The sequence below is a fragment of the Rhipicephalus sanguineus genome, chromosome 6 (assembly GCF_013339695.2).
Source record: "Rhipicephalus sanguineus isolate Rsan-2018 chromosome 6, BIME_Rsan_1.4, whole genome shotgun sequence".
In the NCBI taxonomy this organism is placed as follows: domain Eukaryota; kingdom Metazoa; phylum Arthropoda; class Arachnida; order Ixodida; family Ixodidae; genus Rhipicephalus; species Rhipicephalus sanguineus.
This window is the reverse complement of record NC_051181.1, coordinates 43509118-43529657: the sequence shown is the minus strand read 5'-3', so window position 1 is coordinate 43529657 and position 20540 is coordinate 43509118. Positions and strand designations below refer to the sequence as shown.

Genomic DNA, 20540 nt, shown 5'->3' with positions numbered 1-20540 from the left:
GGGGTCGAAACCCCCCCGTTAGCTCGGGTCCGTGGTGTCGCTACACACCAAACGCCTGCTTGCGCAGACGCCCCTGCGGGGAATGTTCATTGTTTTCATGCACTTCTTTTTAAGATATTTGATGTATGGCAAAAAAGTTAGCTTCGCATCCAAGATTAAACCTAGGAATTTGTGTTCCACTTTGACGGGTAGCCGCTGACCATGCAGGTCAATGTCGGGATCGGGGTGCAGGCATCTGTTTCTGGTAAATAGAACGCAGCTGCTTTTTTGTAGATTGAGGCTGATCCCATTCTCTTCTGCCCATTTGGCCACCTTGTTTAAACCAAGCTGCACCTGCCGCTCACACATTACAAGGTTGCACGACTTAAAACCTATTTGAATGTCATCGACATATACACAATAAAATATGTTGCGTGGAATGCACAGAAGCAAAGAATTCATTCTTATAATAAAGAGTGTGCAGCTGAGGACACCACCCTGTGGCACTCCAGTTTCCTATAATAATAATATCTGGGGTTTAACGTCCCAAAACCACGATATGATTATGAGAGACGCCGTAGTGGAGGGCTCCGGAAATTTTGACCACCTGGGGTTCTTTAACGTGCACCTAAATCTAAGTACACGGGCCTGAAACATTTTCGCCTCCATCGAAAATGCCACTCCAGTTTCCTGAACAAATGGTCTGGATAAGACATTTCCCACTCGGACACGAAATGTGCGATAGGACAAATAACTTTCGATTATAGACCACATCCTGCCTCGTATACCTAGGTGTGAGAGGTCTCTCAGTATCCCAAACCGCCATGTTGTATCGTATGCTTTTTCCATGTCAAGGAATACTGAGAGAAAGAATTGCTTATGGACAAATGCTTCGCGAATTTGTGCCTCAATGCGTATTAAATGGTCAGTTGTGGAACGACTTTCTCGAAACCCGCACTGATAGGGGTCAAGCAGTTTGTTTGATTCAAGGAAGTGTATTAGGCGGCAGTTAATCATTTTTTCAAATACTTTACAAAGGCAACTTGTTAGTGCTATTGGCCTGTAACTTGAAATACACGATGGATCCTTTCCTTGTTTTAGAAAAGGAATTATAATAGCTTCCTTCCAAGCAGATGGGATCTCACCGGAGGATCATATGGCGTTGTAAAGCGAAAGGAGGGTTTTTTGTGTTTCATGTGATAGGTGTTTCAGCATCTGGTATATAATGCGATCAGAACCTGGGGCCGATTTGTTGCAGCAGTTTAATGCCGCCTGCAGTTCTGCTAAGCAGAAAGGTTGGTTGTATGCCTCATTTTTTTGAACATTTGCGTTCTAACTTCTGTTTTTCTATACGTGATTTGTATCTTTGGAAGGTTTGGGAGTAATGTAAAGAGCTAGAAATGTGTTGAAAATGTGCGCCTGTCACAAACGATCGCGTTATAAAGCGCGCGCGAGGCCGCTTTCAAACTGCTACGAGACAGAACGGCGCGAATCGCGCGCCCAAGAAGCGCGAAAGACGAAAAAACAAGCATCAAAAGACGCCGGCGCGCCGCATCCTCCTCACCCACTCGAGCCAGACGCCGTAAATACGATCGAACGCCTGGCAAGGCCTGGATCTTTCTAGAAGGAGAGGGTGACGCATCCGCGAGCGATGCCGTCGCGATTCGAACATACGAGAAAGCTCTCGCCCTTTCCCCAGGCTTAGCTGTACTGCACGCAGAAGAAACATCCCGACGCTTCTAGAAACCGGGGAAGAAGGGATAAAAGCGTGCAAACGACGAGGCCAGTCGGTCAGTGAAGGGAGTAGTGAAGTCAGTGAGCGAGGAGACAGTTAGCGAAGGAGTGAGCGAGTCAGTCGGCCCGGTGATGGTGAAGTTATGCGAAGTGTGGCTCCGTTAGCCAAAGAAGACGTGTTTATGATGGTGTGCGGTCAGTCGCTCGTGGATCTGGAAGAATCCGATGACGACACCGTGTGAGCCGTGACAAGTCACGACGACGGTTGAGCTACGACGATCAACGCTGGAGCTGGCGTGAGTGTTTCCTTGAAGAGAAGCATTCGATTACCGTCCATGTATTGCGGACTGGATACGCCATTATCTATTCAGGACTTTAACTGTCGTTGAATAGTTGTAATGCATGCGATTGCATTTGTAGCGTGTGATCTGTTCGTGTAGCTCCCGTTGTGTAAACACCATCTGGATTATATTGTGAAGCTGTAACTGGTACCAGCCGAGTGTGCATGTGTTTGTATTTTTTGTATTGCCTTAACTGAGAATATATTTCGTTTTCGTTTGTGTTGTCGACTCTCGGCTCTGACTCGGTCTTTGGACCACAACCGGCGTTCGCTGGCGCACCAAAGGACCAACTCTAAATTGTCCGCGCTTTCGTGGTGCGTTTTCGGAGGGCCTTGACGCCAGCCCTTAGAAACCGCCCGGCGATTGCCAACCCGATTAACGGGATTAGTGACAATTATTCTGGCGTCCGCGACAGGACCTTTTTGGTGCAAAGTGTGTCCAAAGTAGGGAGAAAGAGCCTTGAGACGTTGATAGTGCTTGCGAACGATTTTGAGTGTTGCACCGCGTTCTCGTTAACCTGTGTGCAGAGAGTGGTTTGTATTCGAAGTTAGGCAGAGGTTTTGTGCACGCGGCTAGGTTATCGTTGGCGGGCATCATGGATCTTGAGAAGTTAGTTGCCCTTGGTGAGAAGATGGGTTTGTCTGGGGCCGAACTACGAAAGTGGGTCAGCCAAAGGAAAAAGAAGAGAGAGAAGAGCTAAAGAAGAAAGAGAGATGAAGGAACAACAGCTGAAAGCAGAGCTTGAACGAGAGAGGTTGGCGGCTGAGAGGGCCAAAGAAGAAAGAGAACAACAATTGAAACTGGAGCTGGAGAGAGAGAGGCTAGCAGCTGAGAGGGAGAAAGAAGAAAGAGAGGCGCAGATGGCTGAGAGAGAAAGGCAACGGCAGCACGAATTGGAACTCGAGCGGCTCCGTTTGCAGCAGCGCACAGAGACTTCCGTCCAGGCTAGAGCCGAGAGCAGTGAAAGGGAAGATCATAGCTTCCGTTTGAACCCAAGCAAACTGCTTGTGGCGTTTGATGAAAGGAAAGATGACCTTGATGCATACCTGCACAGGTTTGAGACGATAGCTAGAAGCCAAAATTGGCCGGAGCAGCAATGGGCAACGGCCTTGAGCACTTGCTTGAGTGGCGAAGCACTCAGTGTGTACGGTAGGCTGACTCCTACCGATGCAGCTAGTTACGGAAGAGTAAAGCTGCTTTGCTGAAGCGATTTCGATTCACCGTGGAAGGCTTCCGAGATCGGTTCCGTACGGGAAAGCCAGCTGATGGCGAGACGGCAACGCAGTATGCCGCGCGGCTCAGCCATTATTTTGACAGGTGGATCGAACTTTCAGAGACGGCGCAGGAGTACGGTGAGCTTAGAGAGCTTCTAATCAGAGAGCAATTTCTCACCAGTTGCCACCCGAGCCTGTCGCTGTATCTGAAAGAGAGGAGAGCTAAATCGCTTGAGGACATGCTTGAGTTGGCCGATCAATTCTTAGAAGCGCAAGGCGGCACGAATTTGGCCAAAGTAAAAAAGAAAGTCCACGAGGAGTCGAAGAAATCGGCACCTGACGAAAACAAGCGTGCACCGGAGAGTGTTCCGCGATGTTTTCTGTGTAACCGCGTGGGTCATCGCGCTAACAGCTGTCGGACTAACTTCTCACGCCCCAGTGTGATGAAGTGTTTTAAATGTGGACAGACGGGGCACAAAGCCGACGCATGTCGAAGCGATGCGAGTAAAGTCCACAAAGCAGCTTGTGCGTATGCACCGCCAAACGAGGGAACAGAAGCGATCAAAGATGAATTGGCCGATGTGAAAAGCGGGAAGAAGATAGATTTCATTGGTGCGGCGGTGACAGCAGAGTCAACGAAAGGAATGCCCACACTTAAGGGGAAAGTTGGTGGAAAGGAAGCCACGGTATTAAGAGATAGTGGATGTACCACAGTGATCGTGCGAAAGAAATTGGTCCGAGAGAGTGATTTCACAGGCAATACCCTACCGGTTCGCTTGCTTGATAGTTCCATTCGAATGCTTCCCGAAGCCAAGATTGAGGTTGAGACCCCTTACTTCAGCGGGAGAGTTACGGCCCTGTGCATGAATAACCCCCTGTTCGACCTAATCGTGGGAAACATCGACGGAGCTCGAGGGCCATACGATCCTGAACGTTTGGGAGAAGCCCCGAAGATGGAGCACTCGTCAGTTCGGGAACCGCGACAAAAAGGAAGCGCGGAAGGGAATCTCATGAAGGATGCCGCCCGAGCTCAAATTGAGGCCGAGGTATCACGGAATATCAGTGAGGAGGCTCCAACTGTCACTGTACCGCCTGTGAAGAAGCGCCGAGCAGGTGATGTTGCAACTGAGCGGCCACCATCATCTGCGGCTCAAAAGATGACGAAGGTGGTCGTTCAAGCAAAACACCACGACGCGCAGAAGTTGGCGAAGCACCGCGAACGTTCTAACGAACGCGACCACGCCTTGCTAGCGTCAAATGTGTCGACGGCAGCAGGGACGCCACCTCCGGCACTGTCAAATGGAACGGCTCGCAAGAAAAAGAGGAACAAAAAGAGAGCGAGCGAGCACCGAAAGAAGGGGCGTAAGCGCGACCCGAATTTAACAGGATAGGGTGTTGGAATCGAATTTGTTTGAAGTGTTTTGAGTTTGAATGTGTTGTGTTTATACCCTGCGGGAAGTGTGTATGGCTAGTGAGCCCAAGTGTTACTTGCGTTATTTTATGTGTACAATGCTATTGATATAATTGTATATGCATTATAATTGAAGAGCTTTGTTTTGAGCGTTCGCACTGTTTATATGAAATGTATGATGGCGTTTTGTACTTATGTACTTGTGTTTATATTTCGACATTGAAATGCCCTGGAATTGTATTAAGAGTTCTATTATGAATGTGACGCGCATTGTGTGTGGACTGAGTTATGGACTCTGTATGTGAGACATTTCTGGATGTGTATCTGCGCGCTCGTTTGTGTTGTTTGAATATTATGTGATAATATTCTTGAAGTGGGGGGCAGTGTCACAAACGATCGCGTTATAAAGCGCGCGCGAGGCCGCTTTCAAACTGCTACGAGACAGAACGGCGCGAATCGCGCGCCCAAGAAGCGCGAAAGACGAAAAAAACAAGCATCAAAAGACGCCGGCGCGCCGCATCCTCCTCACCCACTCGAGCCAGACGCCGTAAATACGATCGAACGCCTGGCAAGGCCTGGATCTTTCTAGAAGGAGAGGGTGACGCATCCGCGAGCGATGCCGTCGCGATTCGAACATACGAGAAAGCTCTCGCCCTTTCCCCAGGCTTAGCTGTACTGCACGCAGAAGAAACATCCCGACGCTTCTAGAAACCGGGGAAGAAGGGATAAAAGCGTGCAAACGACGAGGCCAGTCGGTCAGTGAAGGGAGTAGTGAAGTCAGTGAGCGAGGAGACAGTTAGCGAAGGAGTGAGCGAGTCAGTCGGCCCGGTGATGGTGAAGTTATGCGAAGTGTGGCTCCGTTAGCCAAAGAAGACGTGTTTATGATGGTGTGCGGTCAGTCGCTCGTGGATCTGGAAGAATCCGATGACGACACCGTGTGAGCCGTGACAAGTCACGACGACGGTTGAGCTACGACGATCAACGCTGGAGCTGGCGTGAGTGTTTCCTTGAAGAGAAGCATTCGATTACCGTCCATGTATTGCGGACTGGATACGCCATTATCTATTCAGGACTTTAACTGTCGTTGAATAGTTGTAATGCATGCGATTGCATTTGTAGCGTGTGATCTGTTCGTGTAGCTCCCGTTGTGTAAACACCATCTGGATTATATTGTGAAGCTGTAACTGGTACCAGCCGAGTGTGCATGTGTTTGTATTTTTTGTATTGCCTTAACTGAGAATATATTTCGTTTTCGTTTGTGTTGTCGACTCTCGGCTCTGACTCGGTCTTTGGACCACAACCGGCGTTCGCTGGCGCACCAAAGGACCAACTCTAAATTGTCCGCGCTTTCGTGGTGCGTTTTCGGAGGGCCTTGACGCCAGCCCTTAGAAACCGCCCGGCGATTGCCAACCCGATTAACGGGATTAGTGACAGCGCCCAAGGAGTTAGCTTGATCTTCCAAGCTTTCACCCTGGGTATCTACTAATGGTAGTGAATACGTTTGTTGGCCGTTCACCTTCTTTACTCTATTCCATACTTTTGCCTCATCTGTGTACGAGTTGACACTTGATATAAACTTTGTCCAACTCTCTCGTCTAGCTTGTCGGCGCGTTCTCCTTGCCTGTGATTTGATGTGCTTGAAGTTTTCCAAGTTTTCTGGTGTCGGAGCATCGCGAAGCAACGCCCATGCTTTGTTCTGCTTCCTCCGCGCACTCCTGCATGCATCGTTCCACCAGGGAACCCGTCGCATGGAATCCATGCCGCTTGCTTGCGGAATACATTTAGAAGCGGCATCAAGTAGGAAAGCTGTAAAATATTTTACAGCATCATCAATGCTTAGGGTGGACATGTCAGCCCACGTCACTTGAGAAAGATACTGGTACTGTTCCCAATCAGCTGAGTCAACCTTCCACCGAGGGGCCTGCGGAGGAGGGTTACTTTGAGATTGTGTACTCATAATTATCGGAAAATGGTCACTTCCATATGGGTTTTTAAGAACATTCCATTTAAAATAAGTTAAAAGCGACGGTGATGAAATGCTTAGATCTAACGCGGAGTATGATTTGTTTGCGAGGCTAAAATACATGGGCTCTTTCGTGTTCAAGAGACATAACCTAGACGTAAAAAGAAGGTGCTTATAAGACGTCCTCGTGTGTCACAGCGAGAATCGCCCCACAGGACATTGTGTGCATTAAAATCACCAAGAATCAAAAAGGGCTCTGGGAGCTCATCTATTAATGATTCTAAATCGTGTTTGTGGAGCTGATAATGTGGCGCGATATATAAGGAGCATATCGTAAAGAGGTAATTTAAAAGTACGGCTCGAACGGCCACAGCTTCAAGGGCCGTTTGGAGTGGCAAATGCTGGACTGCTATACTCTTATCGACTAAGATCGCTACACCACCAGATGATGTAGCAGCATCCACGCGATCTTTACGATAAATAATGTGTTGTCGGAGGAAGTTTGTGAGCTTTGAACTTAAGTGCGTTTCTTGCACACACAGCACTTTCGCTTGAAACTTTCTTAGAAGTTCTTGGACGTCATCGAGGTTGTGCAATAGGCCTCTGACGTTCCATTGAATTATCGTATCCATTCTGAAACTAACCTGTGCTGTGTGTGTCAGAAAGGCGGTAGGCTCAATTTACAGAGCATTTTCAGGCCCTGTAATAGGAGTTTTCGCTTTCTTGGAGCGGTCGAGGGAGGCTCGCCGCTCCTTAGGCGCTGCCTGCGCCGTTTGACTAGGTGTAGTGTCCATAGCTTCAGTTGAAGCGTTGGACACTCGCTCTAACGAGCGACCGGTACGTCTCTAGGCCTCGTCTCTTGAGGCGGGGCCTTCGACCCCACCATGCCCGATGTCGAAGGGACATTCTTGGTCTCTACACGGCCCTGGCTGTTGCCAGACGTTGCAGAGGCCTCTGGTACGGCCGATTTGGGGGGAGGCAGGACAGCATTGGCTGAACCCACCGTGGGGGCAGGGGGCACTAGCCTCGGCACGCTGCGCGTGGTCCGGGCAACCGCAAAGGCCGTTGTGGTGCTTCCCCCTGTTGCACCACTTCGTCGAAAGATGGTCGGTTTGAAAATGTCAACGAAATACGTTGGCGCGCCTCACGGAAGGTTATGTTTTCCTTTACTTTGATAGTTATTATTTCCTTTTCTTTCTTCCAGGCGGGGCAAGCTCTGGAGTACGCTGGGTGAGGACCATCACAGTTCGCACAATATACATCATCACTGCAGTCGTCCGCAGAGTGACCAGTTTTGCCGCACCTTGCACAGGTAAGCTGCCCTCGGCAGCTCTGAGACGCGTGTCCCAACCTTTGACATTTAAAACAACGTCACGGGTTTGGAATGAACGGTCTGACAGGGAGCTTGACGTATCCAGTTTCGAGGGTGTCAGGTAGAGTTGTGGAGTTAAATGTATTAGGTGCTTCGTCGGGATTTCTATGTTTTCTCGTCTGATTTTGATGCGTTGCACATGGATTACGTTGTGGTCCCTCCATCCATCAAGCAGTTCTTATTCAGTCAGTTCCTTTAGGTCATCGTCAGAGACTACGCCCTTAACAGTGTTCATTGTTCGATGGGCGCTAACCGAGACAGGGATGTCACCAAATGCCACAAGGTGCGCGAGTTTGTCATACTGGTCTTTGTCTTTGAGTTCAAGCAGCAGGTCACCGCTTGCCAGCTTTGTGGCTTTATAACCTGTTCCGATGGTTTGCCTTAAACACTTTGCCACAAGAAATGGAGAGATTGCTCGAGCTTTTGTGGATGCTTGTTCACAATGAATGATGTGGAATTTCGGAAATGTTTCCGTGCTTTTTGGCGAAAGCAGGAAGGTGGCATCGGTGCGCACCCTTTTGAGGGTACGATCAGTTGGAAAAGGGTTTGGCGATCCCATGAGAAGTGTGTATTTTCGGCAGCCATGCCAGCCGCCCACCACCGAGCCCAACGAGGGGACGCTACGAGACACGAAGGAAACGCAAACGCCAGCTGTACATGACCGCTATAACCAAATATGGTGTAGCCAAGGTTGGATACCCACACAAGGTTAACCCTTGCCGCCAGGAAAAAAGTGAAGTTACTGGAAGAGAGGAGAGGAAAGGAAAGCCAAAAAGAGACAGAGAGAAAGGCGAAGATGTGCAGGCAGAGAGATAGGAAAGGGCGACTGCCGATTTCCCCTGGTTGGGTCAGCCCAGGGGTGCCGTCTACGTGAAGCCAGGGCCAAAGGGGTGTGTTGCCTCTGCCGGGGGGGCCTTAAAGGTCCAATCGCCCGGCGTCGGCTCAACCCCCAGGATTCCCTTTTCCCCGGGCACGGCAATGCCACGCACGGCGAGGCGTGGGAGGGGTCGAGACCCCCCGTTAGCTCGGGTCCGTGGTGTCGCTACACACCAAACGCCTGCTTGCACAGACGCCCCTGCGGGGTCCGCAAAAAAGCGTTTTGCTCTTTAGTGTCCCTTTAAGGAAACATCACAATATCTAGTGCGAGCACATGAAGAGAAGCTCAGTGTAGTGACATCAAAGTACTGTAGGAACCAAAACTAACTTTTAAGAGTTAGTCATAAGTCCACTAGATGCACTAATTCTTACCGGTACATCAATGCTTTTGAAAACTTGGTCTTTTTTTAACAGACTAGGGTCTAACAGACTATCTCTGCTCAATTAAGACTGATCAAACATCCTAGTGCTGTGCACAGAATTCCTAGTCGACATGCGGAAGGAACACAAACAAAGACTTACAAAAATTTCTTACTGGCACTAGTGTTTGTGGCACCCAGAAACCTGAGACGGTTTTGTAGTGTGACTGAATTTTACCACATTTTGCATCCTGTAAACACACCCCTACAAACTGTACGTATTGTACGAAAGGGAACACGCGAGAGTGTGCCCTGCGCTCTGCGGCAGTGATCTATAGCACCATCAACTGACAAACGAAGAAAGAATGTTGGCATCAGCTGTGGGCAAACAAGATAACGAGTCATGGTCGTTGGACAAGAACAGCTAGAACACGCTCCCACTCTGCTCTCGCAACAGGCGATGCCGCCAGAAACAGATGTGCTTCCTTCAGCTGTTGATTGGTAGGCTGTAGGTAGCCGCCAGAGCACAGGCCACGTGTTCACGCGTTCCTTTTCATAAACGACGGCAGTGTACATGCATAATCTACATACAGCTGCCTGGCTTGAGGTTATGAAGCTACGACGTTGTGCTAGACGTTGCAGTTACAATCCCAGCTGCGATGGCAGCACTTCAGTGAGGGCAAAATGAAAAACGGCTCTAGTGTTTTGGATTACGTGCAAGTTGAAAACACCCAGGCACTGCAAATTTCGGTATCACTCCTTCACTACGGAATGCCTCATTATTAAACTGCATGAAAAGGACACCAGATAGGAACATGTAGAAGACCACGAGAGCAGGTGTCCTACACGTTTCTTACTTTGGTGTTTCGAATGTTTCTTACTGGTGTCCTTGTCTTTTCGCGTAGTTTAAGGAAGTCCAGAAAGTTATGAACCAACTAGCCTGCCAGAACGTTTTACTGAAGGCATGCCTCACTTCCAACGAATTGTGGTTTCGGCTCAGTATCAGCCATACTTCCCCCACCATACCCCACACGGCGTATGGAGGCAACATAAGGAGCAAGCACTGTGTCTTCCATGTATGATGCACCTTAACCTCACAAATTGCAATACTGGTCACTAGTCGGCGACATATAGCCCACCGCCTGTGTACTTAAGAAAAAAAAACTGAGATATTCAACATGCCAATTTCAGCTTGGGAATTGTTGTCAACTCTTGCCTCGCACTCGACGTCGTCTTCGTCTTCGCTCGAGATGGGGCTGTCTAGACTCGAGTTTGGAGAGGGCGAGTCGGCGTTCAAACCACCGTCGATACGTGGCTCGCATTCGACGTCGTCGCTCGAGTCTCACTGAGCACTCTCTATCTCACTGTCGTCTCTGTTGGAAAGCTGCGACGTTGTAGAGCTGGAATCGCTTTCCCAGTCCGAATCAAATGCGTTGCTACTACTTTCGCAAGAACTAGGAACAGCGGAAGCACTACGGTCTCTGCCTTCGCCTAGCATGGTCTTTTTTCGGTGCCGTGTCCGAAGCGGAACACCGCATGTGACATCGTGTAGATACTGCTTGTACCTTTTCCTTTTCGGCATCTTCAGTCTCACAGTCAACGTAGATGTGACTGATTAACTTCGATGGCACGGCGACTGCTGAAGAGGTTGACAAAATACACACGCTTACGCTTCTCACACCACAAGGATGACGATGACGATACACGCGTAGAACGACATGCGCGCAGTGGCATAGATACTGTTACATTAACTCTATGCGCAGTGAAGGTAATGGTAGCTAGTGAAGGATTCACAAAGACTCTCATTAACTACGACTGATTTTTACTTCAACACCTCTCTTCCTCCCCCCCCGTTTTTTTTAATCGCGTCTCTTTCCGGCCATTCACCTCAGGAAGTGCAACCGAGCCGCCTTGACCCAGAGGCGGACGCTAGTAGAGTAAAAAAGATAAACAATAATAAATGGAAAGCAGGAGCGAAATGGGGAAATAAACTTGTCAGTTAATGTCTCAGGAAGCGAGAATGAGCTAGATAGCGAACTGCAGCAACATTTCTATTTATTATTTTCTTTTTGTTCCTAAAACAAAACAGCAAGAAACCTAACTAGCGACCGTATAGTCGCTTATTCAGGAACGGTTTGAACTCAACATTCGGGAAAGGACGCTTTCGTCCGTGTATCTCATAACTTCATGGTGACGATCGAGTAGTTCGCTTATTCATTCATGTCTCTTAATTCCCACTTTTTATTTTAATTCGTTGCTTTGGCTTTAATCGCAACGGCTAAAAAAAAACGTTGTAGATGAACATGTGGCCTACATATATCTCTCGCCTTGGTTAACTAAAGCTTCCTGTTTCTTTCGTAAGGGGGAGGGGGGGGGGGTTCAACCATGCTTTATTATGCATGTTGTGTATGTTCGTGAATCCTTTTGTATATGTGATCAGCCCCGTCCAGTGCTGAGCTATTCAGTGGCTGAGCGCGCCATATATACTTGATGAAAGCGTGGTGCTTTCCTCACGCAGACTTATTGTCACAAAAAGACACAATCGACCACTTAATTCACTGTCAGAGGGATATCACCAGCACGATCGCGTCATCCCCCAACAAATTTCTTCCGTGCGAAAGCTGTAAGATTAACCTGAGCGTCCCCGAATGAGCCTAGCCAGGTGACGTCGAGTTAACTCGCTATTTTGGACCTAATGAAGTTGTTTCACTCACTGTTGAATGAAAGACCTTTCCACCTTCACACAAGCCTCTTTGCAATAAAGGGCTTAACGTCCCAAAACCACCATATGATTATGAGAGACGCCGTAGTGGACTCCGGAAATTTCGACCACCTGCGGATCTTTAACGTGCACCCAAATCTGAGGACACGGGCTTACAGCATTTTCGCCTCCATCGAAAATGCAGAAGCCGCAGCCGGGATTCAATCCCGCGACCTGCGGGTCAGCAGCCGAGTACCTTAGCCACTAGACCACCGCGGCGGGGCTATATATATATATATATATATATATATATATATATATATATATATATATATATATATATATATATATATATATATATATATATATATGCTGCTCTTGGTTATCGTTAAACAGGGGGCGCCACTTAATTGTGTACAATGAATAGACATTTTCAATTACAGAAAATTTCTATATTCATATCTACTTGCCTATAAATACGACCGGCGGATATCACTGTTTGCTCGTTCGGAGTTAGATTTTGAGAGTAGGACTAGTTTTTACAGATGGGTTCACGATGTACTTTCATCACCTACCAAACCACATTCATTGTGTGTTAATCACACTGCTGAACGTTACGACGCATCCACGAGATGTTAATTTATGTGGGGAAAATGTTTTCTATGCACACTTCCTATGAGTACATGACGCACGTGCATATCCCTCGTGGAACAGATGTCATCGACACGTCATTACATAACGTTAGTGACATTCAAAACAGACGTACTACATAGATGAGTTTCAGCAAAAGTAATGCCATCATGGAAACAGTAATGTTATTGGTATGTTTAATGTTTACAACACTCGTTTTAAGCGAATGTCGAAGTTTGTGTCAATTCAACGCAGCATACGGATTTCTTCAGCAAAAAAATCCCATGCCAGTGAGATCTGTTATGCAGATATGCCGATATTGGAACTAATATAACATTATAGGACCCAAATATAAGTCGGGATGGGTCGGGCACCCGGGCACAGCTGGGTCGTGATAAGACCACTCGCGGGCATTCGGCTTTGGTCCAATGCATCCTATGCGAGGTGTCTGCCTTCGCCGACTATCAAAAGTAAAACTGTAGCCATGTAAGTTCCTTCTCTCGTTCTCTATATTAAGGAGATTTTGCGGACCGTTCATCTGTAAATTGCAATAAAAATCACAATTAATTGACACGCTGTGGTCGCTTTTATAACTGTCATACAGGGCCGACCATCTGCGATTAAACTTGCTTTAAAAAACTGAGGACAATATATCTAAACCGAAGAGTTCACCAAGAGCTTCCTTGCGAAGATAACTATTTCAGTACCTCAAACCGCGCATGTTACTTTTCCCAGCAAGCTAGCTATGCTTCGTGAAATGCGTTAGCTGTCAATGTATATATCTCGTTCTTGCTAATTTAGCATTCCGTAAGACAAAAATGTTTCCTATACAACAATTTGGTAGGCTTCTTGCAGACTTGTAAAGTTTTACGAACCTTTACAATTTCGTGGGTTTCTGGTATATGTTGAGAATTTCTTCTTAGAAAGGTAACATGTAGTGAAATTCGATCGTTTGTACGCATTATCAGGAGGTTTTACTATGGACTAAAATAGTTTGAGACGCACATAATGCAAAGTAATGTGAACAGCTGGTGACAAAGTTAAAAAAAATAATTATGCTCATGTTTGGTCGTAAATTAAACACTTGGGTGGTCCTAGTAAATATATCCTGATTAGCCTATTTACTAGCAGCATTCAATGGCTACTTGCTGAGAAAGTTCTATGCAATTACGCTTCGTTTAAGGTGAGCAAAAAGAATTGAAGTTCTGTGGTGCCGATCTCCGTGCTTGCACGTGTTTATATACTTCGTAGAAATGCGTCCTAGCATTTAGAAAAACCTCCACGGACGCGAGGTTTACCGCAGTACATCTGGACAGCATAGTCGGCTTTGTCTGTGCTCATTTAAATGATTTACCTGCGAGTATTAGCCTGAGTCAACGAGAACTACGAATATTTAACCATGTGTAGCTGTCCGCTCCACTACAGTAAAGAAAAGCAAGGTTCTGTTGCTTAACATGGCATATAAGTTGCAAATATGAAGCAACACATGGTCGCTGGTAAGACACGGACACTTATTAAACTTTAAGCGCTGTTTTAAGGTAGGAAGATAACAACGTTAAGGAAGAACAAAAGACGACGCTTTGAGTCTATAAGCATGGCCTTTGAGACCAGCATTATGCGTTGTAATCTCAACTGAATATATAATTTGTAACAAGGCTGTGACTTGTGTGTCGCTATGCTTGATTTGTAATTCGGTTTAATTAGTTAGATTTCTGTACTAAAGAGCAAGTTCACGCATAAATTACGCCTCTTGTATAAATATTGTCACGTGGTCATGACGTCGACGAAGACAGCAGTCAGCACGTCGGAGATGAAACTGTTTATTGGCCGAACTTGTGGCCGGGAAACTGATACTACAGCGGGAAACTACAGCAATACACTGATAGCGTCGAACAGAGCGTCGACCGTCGATCAACTGACAAGCGGTGAAGCGCGTCGGCATTTAAACATGTGCCGTCGAATATTCCAGCGTTATCGCTGGTTGTCCTGCAAATTCTAGAATAAGCTCGAGTGTGCGCGTCTTGCGCGCAATCTTAAACAATGAGGCGCGGTTCGCGCTGAGCGTTGCTGACAGTCTTTGTGGCCGAAAACCGAATACAGCAAAAGTGATAAAGAAACGCACGTGGCAATATTGCCAATCTCAGAGGCTATAATATTTTTGGTTGCCAATGGCGGAAGCGGTTGTAGGAGCAATTGCCGCCAGTGGCGCCACTGTGACGTCTTCATTAGAGTTACTGTATATGCTACCATATACAGTAACTCTAGTCTTCATGAGCGCGCGCTGAACCAAAAATGCACGTGTTGGATCTGAGCTGCATCAGTTCTATATTGTAGGCGCTTGTGGTTAGCTGAGCGGAAGTTATGGACCACCACGTTTTGGTTAAGTGGATAGCGGAGGACAAGTGGGACGTTTGCCCCTTGAAGAACGTGGTTGGCGCCGCTATAGGCATGAGTTTATTAGAAGACATAGCCACCACGCTTGACAGACTTGAGGACACAGCTGTGGAGATTCTGTGGCAGGCTGGCGAGCCTACGGCTCCCGCGAAAATCTTGGCAGTGGGTGAGTACGGCAGATTCTTTGTTTCTTTTGCTTGTCCAGGATGCCTGCGCTTTGTGCTGCACTATGTATTAGTAGCACCGATGTTGAATCTCAAGTACAGTACGAAGGAAAGATATTATTGGAAGAGCCCGCGGTGGCATAAATTAATCAGTATAATTCCACCGCGGCTTGCCACAGCAGGTACGTGTCGCTGGGTCATAATTTAGCGTGACGCCTGATCCCACTTTTTAAAGTGTTTCTTTGGGCTATTTCGAGGAGTGATACTACGTTATTGACCCCCGATCCCTTTGTGTGTGTGTGTGCTTTTTTTTTCTAGGTGTGTGTGGCGGGGGGGGGGGGTCTAGGCGGAATTCGCGTACCCTAAGCTGCCTTGTCTCCTTGTGTTCCTGTTCCGGTTGGGTTGCCTCAGGGCATGGTGTGCTCCCAGGGTAATATTAAACGCTTGTGTGCCGCAGGCGGCGCATGTCGAAGCAAAATTCAATCCATCGGAGAGTTTGGGAGAGTTGTATTGCGCGCAAGGCCTACCGATCGCTTTTCGTTTGTAACCAAATGCATGTTAGTTAATTCATCTGTCATAATGTGTATACCCGGCTTTGACATGTCGTACTGCATAATTTAAAATAAAGGAAAATTTACTGGCAGACTTCTAACACAGGCTGTCTGATAACGTTTCTGGAATGGCTTTTTTTTTTGCAACGCATTAGTTTTGCTAAAATTTCTTTTCTGTACCTTTGTTATGTTAATTCTAGCCTACAAGTTATGGCAAATGCTACATGTATGTTTTCTTGCCATCTATCTCTTGAATTTTTTGAGGCCTTACAACAAGCAAAAGTTACGTTTGAATATTAATTAGGCATATAACAAAGTTTGTGGTGCATTTGAAGAACATAGTTGAATCAGTATACAAGCAAAGAAATATTACACCACTAAATGCGATCTTCATGAGGTTCTCTTGGAACGGTTGTTTTTGTGGTGAATTTTTCGTTCATTATAACTCGTGGTACAACACGTTTTCTGATGGCTATACTCACGGACAACTTTTCTTGGCAATGAAGGGAAGGCTACGGAGCCAAACTGGGCATGCGCCACCACTGAAGAATATAGTCCCACAATTGCATGTGTGTTTTCCCCGTGAAAATCATAAAAAAACATCAGTTCATTTTCTACGGGACATTGTTTAGGGAGACGCAGCACACACCAATGACATATTCATAATTCTTTTACTTCGTGCAGTGTCATTTCACGTTTTTGCACTTGTGAAAACGTCGCTCGTTTTACATACACCTCACTGTCAAAATGGCGTCTTTGTCCTTGGCTGAGCGCTCGTCGCCATCCAGCTCTTTCGACGACTCGCTGAAGAAGCTTGTAACGAATTTCACTCATGAATGGCTGTCTAAGTAGACGTAGTAAATTGAATGCAGTGTTATTATTCGAACACGGCCGTCAATCGAAGCGCGAGCCGAACCGGATTACTTGACGGAGGAGTACATGTGCAGTAGCTCCGCCCTCGTAGCTTTCCCTTCATTGCCAAGAAAAGTTGTCCGCAAGTATAGTTGTGTGACATTGCAAATATAGCTTCACAAGCTACGTTACACTGCTATGTGCTTCACTCGTCATCTGTTGAAAGATGACGAGTGAAGCACATAGCAGTGGAGACAATATTAAGAGGAAGAAGGTTGTATTCCCATCTAGTCTTTTTTTGGCCGTCTTCATGTGCTTTTTTGCATGTTCATACAGCATAGGAATATGTGGTGGCTGGAGTAGTTCATCATCAATGACTAGGAAATTATATTTGTAGTCAAAATTGCCAGCCACATATCAAATATTAAGGCTATGTTGCCGCAAATGTGTAGCACCCTTGCCCTCACGGCAATCACAACAGGCCCTTTTAATGGTGGATACTTCTAACAGATGGTAATTGTGCAGGGTGCAAAAGATGCAGCTGAAAAAAGTCTGTGTAAACTTAAAAAAATCGATATGTATGGTGTGGGTGATGAAGAGTGGGTCTTGCAGACATGAGATTTCCTTATCTAGTTCAAAAAAAATCGCGAGATCGCATATCAGAGCCATGCTTTGGTCATGGTAAGAGCCTCTGAGATTGTGTGTGAATAATTATTGTGAGTTGATTGAACTTTTATAGCACTATTGTTACCTATGATGCAAGATTATATTGGTGGCATATGCTTCTATTATTAGCATGTCCACATGGGTCATATTGACACAGCCTCTGTAGGTACAGCCATACCTTAAGTGGGCTCGATACATCCTGCGAATAGTGCTAGATGTTTCTCTTTGTTTCGTCTGTTCATCTAAAGGTCAGCATGGTTGACTTCTATATGAGGTGGTTAGCTGGCTAGAACCAGAGAAATCTATACATGCCTCCTAGTTCACAGCCTTTATTGACCAGTAAGATACCCAGTGATCATGGTGAATAACAGCTAGTAAGCTATTCGTGACTTTTGTCGAGCTTTTTGTATGATTTTATTAATTGTCTGCCAGCTCTACCTGGAGACATCCACCTTGTTTGGTTTTTGTAGCTTTCTTGTACTTCCTTTGTACAGCACCTTTGTAATGCATTTTGGTGCATATTCGCTACCATATCTTTTCATTAGGCTTGATTAGGTTCCAGTAAAAGTGTTTGAACATGAGTGATGCGTCTAGGTAGCGCCATTTATTTGCCTATTGTTTTTTCAGCATTTGGACTATAAATGCTGATAATATTGCCTGCTTTTTTTTGCAATAACGTGTAGTGCATGCTGGAGGTTGACAGTATTTTACCTGCTGCAGTCCCTTCATAGAACTTTTCACATTGTGTGTTCATTCTAATGGACACTTTTGCAGGAAAACTTTCATCTCTTGAAAGAAAGAGAGCCAAACTTGCACAAGCTGCTGAAACAGCACTAGCGGCTGGAACTGCACAAGTGGTGGACACAAACTCTGAACAAGGCAGCGGGTTAACTCGGACTTTCATTTCTTGCGCTATCAATATACAAGTCGTACAATGGAGAAGAGTTTAAAAACAAAGTGCACTTAGTGTTCAGCATCGTCCCCTTGGCAATGTTTTCTTTTTAGGCTAACTTACAATTAAATTGACAGCTTCAACAAATATGAGTGCACAATCTTCTGTGTGTACAGTCACCTGTCAATTTTTGTATTAGACAGGATTAAGGAAAGGCAAAAAAAAGGATTTTGTTTGTGTGTTGTAGAGTTACGAAAAGAAATCTCGTGCTGCAAGATGCTATGGGTAATGAATCGGGGGTAATGAAGGTGAAAAAGTGGTTCAGGTCCTCTCTGAAATTTTTAAATCTGTGCATGTCTTTGGGACAAATTATACTGTAGGTAGAGCACTCGAATATCATGTCATTCATAAATGAATGAACCCCAATTGTACCAATGAACAGCTGTACAAAGCAATGACAACTCTTGTTTCCCTAAAATATGTCATTGGAAGGTGAGCGCTTGACTTGTAGTATGAATGCTTGCAGGAACTAGTGTGCAAATGCACTGAAAAAAAAAACAGCTTAAGAAAAAGATTGAGCTCTTGGAAACAAAAATTTCCAGTTTGGAAAGTGAGCTTTAACAAACAAGTTTCCATCAACAAGTTTAACTAACAAGTTTCCATCAAGCACAATGCTTCATTGCCATCTTAAGTCTCTTCAGAATATGATTGGAAAAGAATACTGCTTTATTGTGCTTTTTGAAACTCTGAAAGCTCAATGAATCCATACAACCCCAACTCCAAAATTTCAAGCTCTAAATATTGGCGTCTCATTCTCCTGCTTGCATAGGTACTTTTTAATGAGAATGTTTGTGAAACATAGCCTCGAATGCATTTTCAAAGTAAGCATGAGTGCTCATCAGAGTTGCAAGCCCAGACAACTTGTTCAGGTTGCTGCTCGGTCCGCTTCTCCAGGTATGGTTAATGTTGAATAGAGGCTGCCTAAACACCATTTTTGGTGTTGGTATGAGGGGAAGGGGTACAGCTTATCTCCTTCCTGCTTCTGATTGATATGTGGGGTTTAACGTCTCAAAACCACATATGATTACGAGAGACGCCGTAATGTAAGGCTCCGAAAATTTTGACCACCTGGGGTTCTTTAATGTGCACCCAAATCTGAGCACACGGGCCTACAGCATTTACGCCTCCATCGGAAATGCAACCGCCACAGCCGGGATTCGATCCCGCGACCTGCGGGTCAGCAGCTGAGTACCTTAGCCACTAGACCACCGCGGCGGGGCTCCTTCCTGCTTCTGTCATTTGGCTGCATTTTTTAGAGGTTGTGGCTGTTTATGCTGGTGGTGTAGTGGACATATTGAGGGGGCACACTTAAAGGACCACGGACAGCAAAATTTGTTTGTGGCTCTGTAATTTGCAGCTTTATGTCTGGTAATCCCAACATTGAATTTTAAATGCTGTAATATATCTTATAATTAATTTAAGTGCTGTTCATTATCAATTGCTTTGAAATGCCTGCCTAAAATTGTAAGAAACTAGTACTGCACAGTGGGGATGAGCATAAAATTACGTGCGCTCAAGCTTTCGTGACGTTATAATTGCTGCTCTTCTAATTGGGGCCCCTTGTGCATTTAATGGAACAGTGTGGGAGCTTTCGGTGTGGGTTAAGCCTGTTATGCATTCATGAGACTGTCAGAAGTGTGTGTGAAAAGCGTTCCTGATATTAGCAGCCACAACCAACGTTTGCCACAATTACCTTGATGGCACCCCGGCAGCAGAGCAAAGGAGCAAGAAACAATTGTTTTTTGTGCGGTGCTAGTTGTGATATTGTGTGTGCCCTGCAAATCTTCTGTGATGTCTACAACGCTTTTTACTCGTAGACTGTCGCACAGGGCCCCTATTTATGTTATACCAGTAGCGATATCACGAGGCGCTGCCAACTTTGAGCACTCACACTTACTTTAAGGGCGAATAAAATATTTTAAAGGCAACTTTTGCCACTGATAATCGGTTGAAAGGGTGCACGTATGCAAGGCAATCAAACAACACAAACATCTTGAGGTTTCAATTTTGGGGTGGCTGTGTTTCATGTTGTTTTATGGTAGATGTATGCCTGTGGAAAGCACTTGCCAGTACTTCACATTAGGAGTTTCAATGTAAGGAGCAATTATTGGCAGAAAATGCAATACATAAGGGTTCTTAGGTGGGCTAGTTGATTTATGAACATTGTGTACAACAGAACATAAAAACTGGACGCAGAGCACACAGAGTGCAGCGCTGACCATCGACTGGTTTCTTTAATAGAAATGCAGAGAATATATAGGCAGGCAGACAGTGACAAATGAAGAAGCGGAAAATGATACAAACACCACAGGGTTACTTAGCTGCCCGGCGTAACGATCAGTAACGATAATGGTTTAATATCATGCGGGTAAAAGCAGATT

General features: G+C 45.9%; 1 long non-coding RNA gene across 1 annotated transcript; it reads right to left on the bottom strand.

Moving 5' to 3' along the window:
• Positions 1 to 506: 506 nt before the first annotated feature.
• LOC125758960 (uncharacterized) lies at positions 507 to 19392 on the bottom strand. The gene is made up of 2 exons (XR_007416499.1): positions 19249 to 19392; positions 507 to 607 (listed from the first exon to the last, which is right to left on the bottom strand). It is a non-coding gene; the product is annotated as an uncharacterized LOC125758960 (long non-coding RNA).
• Between the last annotated feature and the right edge of the window lie 1148 nt (positions 19393 to 20540).